The 16856-nt window shown below is 35.8% G+C and overlaps 1 protein-coding gene and 1 long non-coding RNA gene across 2 annotated transcripts in view; one reads left to right on the top strand and one right to left on the bottom strand.

Annotated features, from left to right (window-relative positions):
* The window catches only part of TSC22D1 (TSC22 domain family member 1), a 147711-nt gene that overhangs the window by 8411 nt on the left and 122444 nt on the right, over nt 1-16856 (bottom strand).
* LOC116422252 overlaps nt 1-16856 on the top strand; it is a 44583-nt gene that overhangs the window by 7073 nt on the left and 20654 nt on the right. The gene's annotated exons all lie outside the window — the stretch shown is intronic.

The raw sequence follows: 16856 nt of genomic DNA, 5'->3' as shown, positions 1-16856 counted from the left end.
ATCCAAAGTAGGGTCTGAGCATCCTCTCCTTTGTTCTTAGACACTTGCCTTTATGTGAGATTGAGTTAGAGCTGCTGTGACTTGGGTTGTAGATCTCTAAATCTCCTAGATCTAATTCAAAAGAAGTGAATGCCCAACTATGCCTTGATTGGTGTGTGTATGTGTGTGTGTGTGCGTATTTTACACACACACACACACACACACACACACATATATATATACATATATTATGTATATATATATACATTCATTTTTGACATATTTCCATATAAGTCACTTAGGGGAAAAAAAATCAAAACAAAAGGGAAAAAAATCACAAGAAAGAAAAAGATAAAACAAAAGAAGAAACCACCTCATACTTGTGAAGGTAATTTTTTGAACCCAATTGTGAAACTTTACATTACTCCTTACTACACTTCGGCTTATTAGGTTTCAGTCCAATGTGAAAATCTTTTTGAGCTCTGACTGCTATCCAAGATAATAGCAATTCCTTCTAGTTCTGGGTTACATGTAGTGATCATCCCTGACCTGAGTTTATAGCTTCAAAAAAAATGGAGGGAGGGGGAATTTACTTCTTGAGGGCATGAATCAGGTTCAGAATAAGGTGCTAATTCCTTACATTAATAACACATAGATGTCACTTTTGAGTAGTCAAAGAAGGAATGATCTAGTTAGTGAAAGGCTATTTGTTTCTCCTCCCTATTACAATCATTCATTTGACCTTTTATTTTGCTGCTTTTTATCCAGCATCTCCATTAGGGAATCAGAGATAGATTACATAGATAGATAGATGGATGGGTGAATGAATTGCTACTTGGAATAAGTGACTAAAGCCATTAATATGACAAAATCAATTAACCACTGAATATTTACTTAGTTCCCATTCCATAAGAAAAGGGGCTATATGTACCCTGTCATATAGTATTTTTTAGGAGAAGGGGAGAAGTGATATAGGAAGTGGGGAGAAGAGAATAGAGAAGGGAAGACTTATTTCTATTTCAATTTATTCTATTTAATTAATAATAATAATAAATATTCTATTTATTACTATTTCTAAGGAAAGCTGGGATGTACATAAAGATTGTCTCTTTTAATTTCCAGTCTTTTCATTCCAGACATTCTTGCCTGTTTTTGTGATGACCCCTCTTTAAATCAACATTGAATCTCCGGGATTCTTTTTCTTTCTTTTAGAGAAGGCTCAAAGACTAACAGCATAGAGTTATTCCTTTGGAAAATATTTACTCTTAAGTAAAGATTATAAATCCTTAAATTAAATAAATGGAGCTCTGTAAAAATTTCAAGCATCCTAAGGGGATGTGTTTGTGTGTTTTGTTTTGGCAAAGGCATGAGGGGATGGAAGTATCTCTTTGCTCTTGAGAGCCTATCTGTGCCTTGACAACCCAGGCAATGCTATTTGACATGAAAAGGTGGGCAGAGCTCTGAAGTCAGGAGGACTGAGTCCAAATCCAGCCTCAGATACCCAAAGTCACGCAACTAAAGTATTAAGTAAGTCACTCAACCCCAATTGCTTCAATGACCAAAAAAAACAAAAACAAAAAAACTACAATGCTTTACAGATCTGATTTCATGTTCAGATTTCTAACTAGAAGGGATGTCAGAGATAATCTAGTCCAACTCCTTCATTTTACAGATGCAAGTACAGGGAGGGGAAGAAATCCCTTGCTCAAGGTCACAGCCAGCAAGCAGCAGGGTGATAGAATTTGAACTCAAGTCCTTTGACTCCAAATCCAACATTCTTTCTATTGCACTAGGTCCCCAAAGTCAATTACAATTGATATTTTCTGGGTTGGCTGCTATCTCATGATGAAGTTTCTTTTCCACATCTTCCAGATGTTTATAGCTTTCTCCGGATGCTTTCTACATTACAAGAAAGTGCTCTAGGAACTTCCCTTGTGCTCAAAACCCATGAATATAGCTGTTCCAGCTCTTGTTAGAAAAGGGCTACATGTTGTCTAGATTTCATCTCATAGTGTAAAATAGATCCATGGCAAAGATAAGAATAGGCATTTTCTCTTTTATCATGCTCCTGAAAAAGCGTCCCTTGAGCAGAGACTCATAAATATTGCCCATCCTGTGGTCAGCTTCAGTGACTTATACATACTTCATCCTGCTGGCTTTCTTTCCAGTGCCATCTTGGAAAATGGCAGCTACCCTATCTACCTCCTCAAGATTCTACCCTATTCCTAACTCCTCAAGTCCAGTTGTTCCTCATTTTACTCCCAGAACAGTACATTTTGCAAATTTAGCATATTTCCTCTTTCTAAAGGGACTGACCCTTCTTTTTAGTGGTGTTTCACAAGAGGGTTAAAACAACATTTGATAAAGAAATGTTTGAAGACAAGCATTTCTTCAAGGACCACTCAAAGTGGATAAAATAATTTAGCAGCTGGCAAGGAATTTCCTAGGACACCCTGCAGCTTTTTTCCAGAGACTTCGTATGTTATAAGAAAAGAATCTGGGAAACCTCTTTTCTGCTCTAACCACTGTTCTTTCAAAAGAACAGACAGCTCTTGCTATAAAAGTGCTAGATTTTGCCCTGATTCTGTCCTGCTGATTTACCCCTCAATCGCCTCTGTGATCGTACTATTACTTTACTGAATTACAAACAATCTTACAAACATCTGGATGATAACTGAAAAAGCCTGGATATAAAATTCAATTTTTACACTTTCGTTTTATTTCCAATGAAATAATTCACTGTCTTTTCTGAAAGGCACTACGCTTCATTCTCCCTTTCCCATTCCAGGGCTTCAGTCATTAAGGCAAAAGTTTTGGAAAATAAAAATGAAATCTTCTCAGGGCTTACAAGATACATACAATTCTCATAAGTTCTTAGTTACAGGTTTATAAAGATGGCTCCATTTTGTTGACCTCTTGTGGTCAGTTAAGAGAATATCAACTGAGTAGCTTTGTGAAAGGGAATATACTTACCTCCCAGGAATATAAGAGTAAAAGACACAGGAATGTCATGGAGTTTACAATTTAAACAGGGTCACATATTCCTGAAAAGCTAATTATTTAATACAGCAAATAAGTATCATATAGTCATACTACTGTTAGAGTTCAGAAAAGAAACAAATAATTTTGCTGGGAGAGAAAGATTTCATTAAAATGATGGAATTTTAGTTGTACCTTGAAAAGTGGACAAGAGGGGGAGATGCTCCATAAATTCTTGATTAGGCAGTTGCTCTACATAAAAACAAATGGGAGCAGGAAAGAAGGTGGTTCTTGGGGCTTAAATGGGAAGATTGTGAAGAATAATAGTGGGCAGAGGTACAGGATTAGGTGGGGCCCTGGCATGTGTGGCATTAAGAAAAGGAAGAGATGAATGTGGGCAGCAATTTTACTTGCAGAGTGCAGAGTTAATGGAGATTGAGTAGAAGATGGACATGATGGAGAACAGGAAAGCTTGAGAAAGATTAGTTGGAAAAATTAGAAGTGCCTGCTGGCACGCCTGGGGTGGCAGTGAGGAGACAATAGCAGTAATGAGATCAAGCCCTAAATCTGAGCAATGTGGATGCAAAGGAAGAGTCGATAGACTATGTGAGTGATGCTGGAAGATTTCATGACTGAAAAGGGAGGTGAGGGAAAGGAAGAAGTTAAAACAGCATCTCTTTCAACAAGAATAAATGATTATTAAAAAAAAAAAAAAAACCAGGAATGCCACCACACTTAAAAAAGAAAAAACAAAGAAACCTAAAACCTAGCTTTTAAGACTAAAAATGATTGTCAGCACTCAATTATCAATATATTGTGCGTTAAACAAACCAGAAATAAAAATAGATCTTTACAAAATACTAATTCAGGGATGAGTTTTGACTTTACAAGAGATATTTGTTTTATAAAAAAATTCTTTATAGGATCCCTTTAAATAATAAAAACCTCTGAAACAATGATTCAAAGTTTGCAAGAACAGAAATAAAAAATTCTACAGATTCAATATGCCTAACCAAAAAATTACTCAACATTTTAAAATTGCCAATCAAGTAAGGTTTTTTACAAATAAGACAATTGAGTACTTCTTACAACACTTATCAAATACTTGACCACAAGCTTTGGTTGCAGCAAATATATAAATCTTTGGTAGGTGGAAAAAAGATCTCAATTACAGACCAAATCTAAGTGTAAACAAAAGAAAATTAAACTGGTAGACTCTATAAGGTATTAATCAAAATTACTAAGACAAGTAAAGGAGAAAGCAAAAAGATGTCATGGTCAAATATTATGTTAGAAAGTTTTGTAATTCTAGGAACGTTGAATAAATGAGACTGGGTAAACTTCTTCTTTAATCTCTTGCTCTTTATCATATCTTTGATCTCTCCCTTTTTCAGCCTTGAATCACTCCCACCATCTCTTTTTCTCCTACACATATATTGAACAAAACAAGAAAAAAATCATGAAACTGCTGCTCAGCTTCACTACAAATTTTACATAACTGCAACCAAATTGATCCTTCTATCATCCTCATTCTCACTTATCTTCTCTGTCTATATGTTCATGTTTGTAGGCAAGAGGGATACCTTCATCCTCAAAAAGACCTCTCTCTATTCAGACATAAACTACTAGCAACAGGGACATATATTTCTTCTCTTTTGTGATTAAACATTATCACTGAAACTTAGTGGGTTTCGATAGTATTCAATGATTAATATGATTACCAGCTAATCAACAAGTACTCATTAAGTTCCTAAATCTTAGGCACAATGCTAAATGCAGGAGATATAGGAGCAAAAAAATCCAAACAGTTCTTAACTCTCATGGGGCTGATTTTTTACACAAAAAAGATATACAAAATGAAAACAAGATAACTGAGTGGAGAGGGGGCAACATCTAACAGCTGGGCGAGGAAAGAATACCAAGAAAGATTTCATACCAAAAGTGGCAATAGAATTGAAATGTAAAGCAAGTTTTAAGAAAGATTCTTAAGGTATGCCTTATTTAAAAGAAATGGAATAAATGGACTAGTTTAAAAAAAAAAAGTACGATAAAATAAGAATATAAGTTCTTGTGAGGACAATTTATGATCCAGAAGAAGAGAAGCAGCATGATAAATAGGATTAGGCAAGAATAACCAGAGGAAGAAACAGGATAATTGTCACAGAAGTATCTATATGACAGGGAATCTGGACAAAAGAAAAACATGTGTGTAGTTTCTGGAAGGGAAAATGGATTTCATAGACTAGAATGACTAAGGATTCTCAGGGCCTAAAATCTATAGTGGAACTGAAGTTCCAGAAATAGAAAGCTTTTAAGGACAGAATTCTGGACAAAAACAAATAATTCTGATAAAAACAAAAATTAAAGGAAAGGAATTCATCAACAGACAAGTGTTTACCAAGTGCTTATGATATTCCAGGCATTGTGTATCAACTTAGGTTTTTAAAATACCCATAGAGAAAGTTTACAAGCAAGGGTAGGTAATTGAGATTGCCAATAAATGAAAAGAATGACCAAAAAAGATTTTTTTCCTTTTAAACCTATGTTATGAGCAAAAGATCAGAAAGAGATCATGCAAGTAACACAACTATGAAAAGATGATAAGAGGTAAAAGGTGAAATTAGTCAATATTTTGCTTGTTTTCTTCCTAATAAGTTATTTAGAAAGGATGGTATAAAAATGATTCAAAGGGAATTGAGATCATCCCAAAGTGAAAGAATGCTAAGATGTTAGTTAAAATGATGGCAAGTCATAGTGGGTATCCATGAATTCAAGTCACCAAGCCCTAGGCAAACTATAACCAAAAAGTAGATTCCATGAATATTACTGCTGAGTGACTTTCAGTGTATTCAGAATGTAAGGTGTCCCAAAGATACAGAGACTAGCAAAAGAAGTTCTGATATTTAGAAAAGGAAAAAAAAGAATAAAAAATTAAACCAGCCCACTTCAAATTCCTGGGAAAATTCTAGAACACACTACAACCAAATCATTGCGGTGGAAGCATCTCCTGAATTGCATTTCCTGTCATCCAGTTCAGATTTCTTCATATTTCCAATAAGAATAACTGGAAGCCTCAACTTCTGAGAGCCAAGTTGGCAGTTAGTGGTAAATCACAGTAACTATCCCATATTCACCTCAAAACAACCATAAAATAGTGCCCCCAAATAAATTCTAAAACAACAGAACCTGCAAAAAGTCAGTGAAGCAATATCTGAGCCCCAAGAAATTTGGAAGACTGGCAAGAAAAGTCTGTCTTCTTGGGTAAAAGGAGACTACAGTCCAGGATAGAAAGCATTCCAGCAAGCCAGAGCCAAGTCTCACCTCAGCAAGTCAGCAGGAGATCTGGAGCCCTAATGTGGTACAGCAGGCAAGCACCAACTCCAGGACCCCTGCAGACTGCAGCTCCAACAGCCACCACTAGCTGCTCCCAAGTTGTCTTCGGCAAGCCACAATGCCAGGTGCTTCAGTGTAGCCCCCAGGGAAGCTCAAAAGCCCTCCCTTTCAGCATGCACCAAACAACAGCACTAGGACCTGGTCACTACCAGCAGATCCTAGCCCACCTTTTTCCCCCAGAGCAATACTCCATGGGTCTCAGGACTATATCAGGGGAACATCAGCTAAGCAGCCAGGGCCTGCAGTTCCTGGCAGAAGAAGCCTGAAACTGCTCCTTCCTCCACATCAGGAGCACAGTTCAAATTTTTTAAAAGGGAAAAATTCAAAAAAGATGAGCAAAAAACAATAACAAAAAGAATCTGACCACAGAAAGTTATTATGGAAGATAAATTACACAAGTTCAGATAAGGACAAGAAGATCAAAACACCTACGGGCAAAACCCCAAAGAAAATCAAGAAGTGGTTGCAAACCCAAAAAGAACCTGTGGAAGAACTCAAACAGGACCATAAAAAATCATATAAGAGAGGTGGAAGAAAAATTGAGAAAAGAGATGAGAGTGATGCAAGAGAATTGGGAAAAAAGAATCAACAGCTTGGAAAAAGAAAACAATTGCTTAAAAAGTGAGATTGGTCCATTTCAAAAGAAGATAAAAATCTACTGAAGAAAACAACAGCACAGTTGGCCAAATGGAAAAGGAAGTACAAAAAGCTAACTGAAGAAAACAACTCCTTAAAAATTAGAATTGAGCAAGTGGAAGCTAATGACTCTATAAGATATCAAGAATCAAACAAATTCAAAAGAATGAAAAAACAGTAGAAAACATAAAATACCTCCTTGGAAAAACAACTGATCTGCAAAATAGATCCAAGACAATGTCAGAATTATTGGGCTACCTGAAAGCCATAATCAAAAGGAGGAACTGGACAGCATCTTTAAAGAAACTCCAAACAACATGATAGCCAAATTACAGAACTATCAGGTCAAGGAAAAAAAAAAATACTGCAAGTGATCAGAAAGAAACAATTAAAATATCTTTTTTTTAAGTTTATTTTAAATATGCATTGCTTTATTATGTTAGGAGAGAAAAATCAGAGCAAAAGGGAAAAACCATGGGAGAGAGATTAAAAAAACCAACAAAAAAAGAAATGAACATAGCATGTGCTGATTTACATTCAGTCTTCTTAGATTTTTTTCTGGATACAGATGACATTTTCTGTCCAAAGTCTACTGGGTTTGCTGAGAAGAACTAAGTCTTTCACAGTCATCGCACATTCTTTTTGTTATTTTTGCAATGTGTTTCTGCTTCTTGTTTCACTCAACATCAGTTCATGTAAATCTTTCCAGGCCTTTCTATAATCAGTTTGCTCATCATTTTTACAGAACAATAATAATCCATTACCTTAATGTACCACAATTTGTCCAGCCATTCTCCAACTGATGGGCATCCACTCCTTTTCCATTTCTTTGCTACCACAAAAAGACCTGCTACAAACATTTCTACACATAGAGACCCAGTAAAAGCACTAGCAAGTCAAAGGGTGTGCCCAGCTTTATAGACCTTTGGGCATAGTTCCAGACTGCTCAACAGAATGGTTGTCTTATTTCACAACTCCACCAATAATGCATTAGTGTCCCAGTTTCCTCACATTCCCTCTAACATTTATCATTATCTTTTCCTGTCATCTTAGCCAATCTGGGAGGTATACCGTGGTACCTCAGAGTTGCTTTATTTTGCACTTCTCTAATCAATTTAGAACATTTTTCCATATAACTATAAATGGCTTTAATTTCATCATCTGAGAATTGTCTGTTCATATACTCTGACCATGTATCAACTGGAGAATGATGTGTATTATTATGAATTTGAAACAGTTCTTTATATATATTAGAAATAAGACCTTTATCAGAAACACTGGCTGCAAAGATTTTTTCCCAGCTTTGTAATTCCCTTTTAATCTTGTTTCTGTTGGTTTTGTTTATGCAAAACCTTTTTAATTTAATGTAATCAAAGTTGTTCATCTTGCCTTTCATAATATTCTCTAATTCTTCTATGGCCGTAAATTCCTCCCTTCTCCATAGATCTGATAAATTATCCCTTGTTCTAATTTGTTTATGGTATTCATCCTTCATGCCCAAAATCATGTATCCATTTTGACTTTATTTTGGTATAGAGTGTGAGATGTAGGTCTATGCTGAGTTTCTGACATTTTCTAATTTTCTCAGCAATTTCTGTCAAATATTAAGTTCTTATTCCAGAAGCTAGAGTTTGGGGGTTTATTATAGCAAATATTACATTGCTATAGACCTTGATTATTGTATCATGTGTATTTAATCTATTCTACTGGTTTCTATTTCTTAGCCAGTACCAAATGGTTTTGATGACTGCTGATGTATAAATATAGTTTTAGATTTGGTATAGCTAAGCCACCATCCTTTGTATTTTTTTCATTAATTTCCTTGATATTCTTGACCTTTTGTTCTTACCAGATGAATTTTGAGGGAATGACATAAAAATAATTAAGGGATGATAAAAGAGGAGTGCACTAGACACAGAAGGGAGAAATAGAATGGGATAAATCATTTCACATGAAGAGGACAGAAAACCTATTATAGCTGAAGGAAAGCTGGAAGAGGAGTGTAACAGACATTATTTGAATCTAACTGTCATCCATTCAATCAGTTGAATATAGAAAACTACCTTAGCAGATCAGTAAGAGAGGAGGAGATTAAGTAGAAGGGGTGGGGGGGACATAAACCAGGGGAAGTACACAAAAGCAAAACACTGGTGAGGAAGGAAAAAGTGACAGGAGAGAGAGGGCAAATAGGAAGAAAAATAGGAGGAAGGGAAATATATAGTTAATAAGCATAACTCTGAATGTGAATAGGATAAATTCTCTCATAAAATGCAAGTAGATAGCAAAGTGAATCAAAAACCAAAATCTTACAAAATCTTGTGTATATAAGTGTAAACACACTTGAAGCCAAGAGAGAGAAATAGTAACGAGGTGGAACAGAAGCTATTATGCTTCAGCTGAAGGAAAAACAAAAACAAAAACAAAAAAACAGTTCTCCAAACTGATGAATGTTCAGAGGATATGAAAAGGCAGTTTTTAGATGAAGAAATCAAAGCTATCTATAAGCATATGAAAAAGTGTTCTAAATCACTTTTGATTAGAGAAATGCAAATTAAAACTTTGAGATACCACCTCCCACTTATCAGATTGGCCAACATAACAACAACAAAAACAAAAAGGAAAATTATGATAAATACTGGAGAAGATGTGGGAAAACTAGAACACTTAATGCACTGTTGGAACTGTGAACTGATCCAACTAGTTAGATGCTGAACATGGAGAGAGAATTTCTGCAGTCACATGACTGAAGAATTATAAGTAACATTGGGCTCGGCTCATAGGACAGAATCACACAATTTCTATCCTAAAAATTTGTAATAGCGAAAAGATAAAGATTTTTCTCCTCCATTTTCTATAAAAGAAAATCATTTCAGAAATATCACAGAACAAATCTGACATACTTCATATGCATATGGTTCTCAGTTAATCATGAGATTAACAAAATTATCACATCACTTGGATGTGAGAGTTGAAACAATTCAGGGAAACCCCCCCCCAAAAAATAGAGATTACAAATTCAAATCCATTTGAAAGCATGGATGTTGAAGGTCAAAACAAAGTTCTTTTTATGTTTTAGGAATATTTCATAATACAGAATTATGTCTACTTCAAGGATCCAAAATTTCCCTAGTGTGGTCTCAAATGATGTAAACTAGTCTTGTGTTGAGTTCCTGTAGTTAAAAAACACTCACCATCTGGACAATCTTTTAATGTAGAACCTATCTGAAAGGGTACTCAGATGACAGAGAAATTATTAGTGGTCCCAAAATGGGAAGACTTTCAAAAGTCTTGGACTTTTAGACCTGCCCAAATATGGAAGAATCCAGGGTCCCATTTATAACATAAGACACTACAGGGGACCTTTGAGGAAGGTGTATAGTAATTAAATACCACTCAATTAATGTGCTAAAATAAACAGTCCATTCTCTGAACACAGAATTTAGTCACTGAGGTCATATTCATTATATGAACGAAGTGTTCAAAGCAGAAGTATTACATCTAAAAGTTCCTTAAAAATATTTAGGACACTTCCCTCATTTTCCCTCCACCAGTGAAATAATAACCCTGAAACTGTCCAATCCAACATATGTGCACATTTTTATACATAATAATATAGTTTATATAATAATATATTTTTATATATAATCATATACTTTGTCTAAGATATTGGACACAATGACAAAAGCAAAACTGTTCCTATCTCAAGAAGCTTAAAGTCTAATTTTTAACAAACTTGTCTCATCTTGAACCTTGTTCTTTCCTCCTCCCTCCAGGCTTTCACTAAGACCTGGTTCTTCCTGGGGCTACAGCATTTCTGTTCATGTCTTCCTGGGGGGGCCTCAGATTCAGATGTTCCAGTTCACAGCTCATGGTGAGGGAACTCTAGCATATGCTTAGAACAGTTTATTCGTCTTTTCTCTGGAAAGGACCCCTAGAGCATCCTGACAAAAGCATTAAAGGGCATGGGCTAGCTTAGGGAACCTGTCTTTGGAAAAACTTCACAGGTAACCCAATGAACAGAGATCACATACCCACTCTCTCCTTCAGCAGGCAGCTGATGACCGCCCCCTTCCCCATGATCCATATCAGGACTTTTGCATGGAGGTTTCCAGAGAATTTTAGGGGCAACAGGCCCAAGTGAATGTGCTAAGGCCTCATGCCAATCCCTTTGGAACAGAGTCAGCACCACAGCTACAGGAACAACATGAGAAAGCTCATTAGTCTGCTAGAGACCACCAGGCATAATTTTACCACTGACATGCAGAAAGAAACCCTTAATGATTATAATAAAATGCACTGAATCAAATGGAAAACATCATTGTTCTTAACCTGATGTTAGATTAAGATGCTTGTTATGAAAAATAGTCTTAAATATATTCCCTGAAAAATATTTTCTTCTCATTTCTACATGTTGCTGAAATTTAGGTGTATTTTTAGAAGTGCAAATAAGAAAATGTTATTGAAAATGTGAACGACATTTTCTAAGTTATACAGAATCTCAATGTAAGATGAGACTTCAGTCACTATTCAACCTGCCCCGAATACCTAAAAATCTTCTCTACCACACATCTGACGAATGACCCTCATGTCTCTTTTCCTGAAGATTTACCCATATTTAAAATAAACTAGGAAACTTTACATAGATACTTACCATCTGGATCATTAAACAGTCAGCAGCACACTCAGGAATACCTGAGATCTCAGAGAATAATACTCAGCAATAAGGCAACATTCATCCTCACAACAACTAATTGGGTAACTACTGGGTGAAATGCACAAATACAAAGAAAAATACAGAACTTCTCAATCTAATAGGGTGATCCTAATAAATCCAAATAAATAATACAAACCAAAATATGGTAAATGCCAAAAAGAACAAACAAAGGGCTGTTGAGTTCATTTGAGGGAAATTAGACTATGGATTATCAGGGAAGGCTTAAAGGAGAGGAAACAATTAGGTTGAAACTTGGAGGATAAATATGATGATAACTCACATAGGTATGGGGGGAGATGCGTATGGATTGAGAATAAAGTATGAGCTGACTGAGGGGGGGTACTGAGTCGTCTAGATCAGCTACAGCCTTTAAACTGGGTGACAAATATTAAGATTTGGCTTAGCCCTTCTCCCAGAAAGAGGGAGAGCCAAGATGGTGGAATAAAGGGACTCAATCCGAGCTCTCCCCCAAACCTCTCCAAATACCCTTAAATAATGACTCTAAACAAATTCTGGAGGGGCACAACCATCAACCAGTAGAATGAAATAATTTTCCAGGCCAAACAACTTAGGAGGTTGGTAGGAAAGGTCTCGAGCTGGCCAGGGTAGAGCAGAACTCAGCTAAATCAATCAGGTAAAGCAGTGGGGCTTTCCAGACCTCACAGATGCTAAAAGGCTTAGACAAAGAGTCAGGACATTTACACCAAACACCAGGGACAGGACTCTATTGCCTGCACATGCATCTGAGTTGCAGTCCTGGGTCTTATTATTCCAGTGTGAGAAGGAGCATTTAGGGCTGAAAAATTTGGTGTGACTCACAAAGTCATGTACAGTATAGGAGAGTAGTAATCACCTCTCCCTAGACCAAAAAAAAAAAAAAAAAAAAGCCAAAAACTTACAAGTACAACTGCTTCTGAAAACAGCTGTGCAAAAAACTTGAAGTTTGTACCCCCTCCACTTGGGAAGCCAAGCCCCACTTTAGCACAGAGTTAAAAGTCAAGAAATAGGATAGAAAATTGAGTTAAGATTTTTTTTTCTGACCAAAAAAAGTTACTATGGTGACAGTCAAGATCAAAATACACACTCAGAAGAAGACAATAAAGTCAAAAATTCCTACATCTAAAAATATGAATTGGTCTTGGGCCATGGAAGAGTTCAAAAAAGGTTTTTAAAATCAAGTTTGAGAGAGAAAGAGGAAAAATTGGGAAGAGAAATGAGAGTGATACAAGAATATCATGGGAAAAAAAGTCAACATCTTGGTAAAGGAGGAACAAAAAAAAATATTGAAGAAAATAACATCTTAAAAACCAAAATTGGCCAAATGGTAAAAGAGGCACACAAATCCAATGAAGAGAAGCATCCTTTAAAAAGCAGAATTGGCTAAGTAAAAGCTAATGACTTTATAAGACATCAACAAAACCAAAAGAATGAAGAAACAGAAGAAAATGTAAAATATTGCATTGGAAAAACAACTGACTTGGAATGATTGGACTACCTCAAAGTCATGATTACAAAAAAAAAAAAAAAGCCTAGAACATCATCTCTTAAGAATTATCAAGGAAAACTGTCCTGGTATATATTCTAGGACCAACAGGTAAAATAAAAATTCAAAGAATTTACTGATCACCTCCTGAAAAAGATCCCCCAAATAAAAACTCCCAGGAATATTAAATTTCATACCTTCCATATCAAGGAAAAAATACTTCAAGTAGCTAAAAATAAACAATTCAAATATTGTGGAACCACAGTCAGAATAACACGAGATTTGTTAGTTTCTACATTTAAAAAAAAGAAAAAAAAAAAAACAGGCTAGGGAAAGGAGATATAAACTAGGATAAATTCTCTAACATAAAAGAGGCCTGAGAGAGATGTTACAGTGAAGGGAAAATGAGAAAATTGGGATGGGGATTATATGAACCTCATTCTCATCAAACATTTATGGAGTGCCTGTTATGTGCAAGCCAAACACTGCACACTAGGGTACTTGGAATACAAAGAAAACCAATTCGAGTTCCTTCCATCAAGGAATGGAAAAAAAAAAAAAAATCTAATGGAAAGGCCATGAAGATATGTTTAGAAATAAACATTTCTAAGAAATAATGTGACATCATCAAAGGACAGCTGTGTAAGGTACTACAAGAAATGTGAGGAGGGGAAATTGCTTTTTGGTTGGGCAGAGAAAAGTGGGGGGAGCTGTTGAGGTGGCTGCTTAGAAGGGAGGGCAGCAGTCATGGAAGGCTTCACAAAGTCCACTTGGTAACACCTGGCTTAGGATTTGTGTTTTTCCATGGGATTTCAAGTTTTCCCATGAAATTCTCTCAGTGATTATCAAGCACTTGGAAAGGTTAGCAATTAACATTAGCCATGTTAAAAGTCCTCTGCATATCAAACAAAATGTGAGGTAAAATACTTGTCAGTTTTTCAACCTTACCTAATTACAAACTAATTGAGCATCTTTTGTTCAAAAATTTCATTGATTTGAAAGCTGAGATTCTATGAGTGTTTTTTTTTTTTTTTAAGAAAAATTATGCACAAAGGTACGACCTTTACTGAAGTGATTTAAAAGACTTGCAGAACCCATATGCACACACTTTAACAGATGCATGCTGACAATTAACATATCAATGCTTATATAAGGCAAATGCCTCAACCCCACAAATGGCCTGGTGCTTAAAAAATGAGTTAGAAAAACACAAAAGAAAAGGACTTGAGCCATGAAAAACTTTAAAAAGCAAAAGGAAGGGACCTGGCCATGACATCCATTTCATAGATGAGAAAACTGAGGCATAGCAGTTAAATACTTACCTAGGCCACAAAAACAGCCAACTTAAGAGATGATGTGACCTCTCTTCAAAGATAGTGAATTTCCCCAACACTGAACCAGACATATAATCCAGCTGATCTATAATCCCTTCTTTCTGGCCCCATTGATCATTCTTTTTATCCCATCTTTAATATCTCACTTATCTTTTCTGATACCTGATGATATTTTAACAGTCTTTCTTTGACACTGGCAATTTCTTGAGCTAATATTCTCTCTCACTGTAAACTCCTAGAAAACTTTTCTAGATTTGAATTCTCTACTTTCCTCTAGATTTACTTCACTTCTTAAACCCTAGCTTGCTGGTAATGCTACTACCTGGTTAAGCCCTCCATTCTATGTCCTTTCTTGATTGTCACGATCCTTGATCTAATACAAACATCCAAGGTATGCTCCAGAATGTTTCCATTCCTGAATCTACCCCTCCCTCTCTGCCAAGCAAGGGAATTCCCCCAAAGGCTCTGTCCTAAGCCTTTTTTCTCCTTTTTGTGTACATTTTTCCCTTGTTAAGATTATTAAATCTCATCCCTTCTCAGGGGTTCAATTATCATCTCTATGCAGATAACTCAAAAATCCACATACCTCATTCTAATTTCTCTCCTGGGCTCCACTGTTGCAACTGCAACTGCCGGCTAAACACGGCTACTTATACTTTTCTCTGGCACCTCAAACTCAACATACCTTAAACTGAACTCAATCATCTTTCCTTCTATAAACTTTCTTATTTTTGTTGAGGGCTCCACCATCCCATTGTTCCAGTTACCAGTTCTTCTGGCTTCTAGGTCACTGTTTTTTTTTTTTCTTTTTATATCACCTGGCTTTAATTCAGAAAAAATAAATATAATAATAATAATATATGTGCCATAATAAAACATAATAAATATAATAAAAATAAAAAATAATAATCATTAACATACATATTAAAGATTTTCACTGAAATACTTAAGATACTATTTCTCATGAATTCACAACAATTATGATTCCTGCTCTCTCTTTTCTTTTTTTGTTTATATCTTCAAAAAATATTCTTCTTTTCTCTCATGTTAAATTATAATAACATGAGAGAAAAGAAGAAAGAATATTTTTTGAATTTCTGCAGAAATTTCCACTTTTCCACTAATTCAAAATAGGAATTTAAAGCTGAAATGAGCTTCTGTGGTCATCTAATACAATCTTTTTAATTTACAAATGAGGAAGCTAAAGTTCAAAGAGAGAATCTGATCTGTCCAATGTCACATGAGCAATAAACAACAGTCAGGATTTGGACTGGGGTCTTCTGACTCAAAGCCCAGCACTCTTTGCCTTTCAGTTATTTGATTAATTACTTGATTCAGTGTCAAAATTAGAGGTAATGATGCTTTCTGATGCTCATGTTTGGGTAAAGGTCAACCAAGGGTCTCTAAGGCTCAACCAGCTGGCTTCTGACGTGTTTCTGGCAAGTGCAGCCAGGTTAGTTGAGCCTGGAGTCTGCATCTGGCAACGTTCTTAGGTCTGAAGGAGGTCCACTTGGCTAAGCCTGGAGAGGGCACCAGGGTATCATTTATTTTTTTTCAGCTACAACAACTGCAGATTGCTGACTACAGTGTGATACAGTTCTCACCCCAATGAAATCAGAACCTTTCATTTCCTTCACAGCTAGACACTACCAGCAGTAGTGTAGCAATTGTTATTTATATAATGATTTAATGCTTACAAAGCATTTGAAATGTATTCCATCATTCGATACTACAACTGTGTGTTAATGACACTGATGTCATGTCCATCTTAGAGAAAGGGAAAAACTAAGGCCTACAGAATTGAAGGCCTTAATCCTGCACCCAGAGATGGGATTTGAAAGCAAATCTCTTCTCATTCCAGGCTCTTTCACCACAGCCAGCAGCTGTCTTATTCCTTCACAATCTGGTACAGAAATGGGGAAAGCAAAGTCTCCAGGAAGCGGAGGGATAAAGGACATCTCTTCTCTGTTACCCTATTATCTATTTTTCTCTTCCTCTCTTCTACAAAAAAGAAACAGGAAAAGAAATGAGTACATCAGGATAACCCTCCTGTAAGTTATTTTAATGAGAAAAGGATTTAATTCCACTTTCCTATTAGTAGAACTTTTCGAAAACTTTCTTTTGAGGTATTCCTTGAAATCTGAATACTAACACTGCTCCCATTAATGTAATAATAAAGATTGCTCCTAGCAACAAACTCACAGGATAACTGCATTCTAACATAGTGAGTCTTCTAGGGATAAATTCAAAATACAGAATTTTAAAAATTTTCAATGGAATTTAAGGTTTTTAACTATAAATTCAAAGAGGTTATATGCTGCCATCAACACAAGCTAAG

The sequence above is a fragment of the Sarcophilus harrisii genome, chromosome 3, assembly GCF_902635505.1.
Source record: "Sarcophilus harrisii chromosome 3, mSarHar1.11, whole genome shotgun sequence".
In the NCBI taxonomy this organism is placed as follows: domain Eukaryota; kingdom Metazoa; phylum Chordata; class Mammalia; order Dasyuromorphia; family Dasyuridae; genus Sarcophilus; species Sarcophilus harrisii.
The sequence above is the reverse complement of the archived record's forward strand: the minus strand, read 5'-3'. Positions and strand labels throughout refer to the sequence as shown.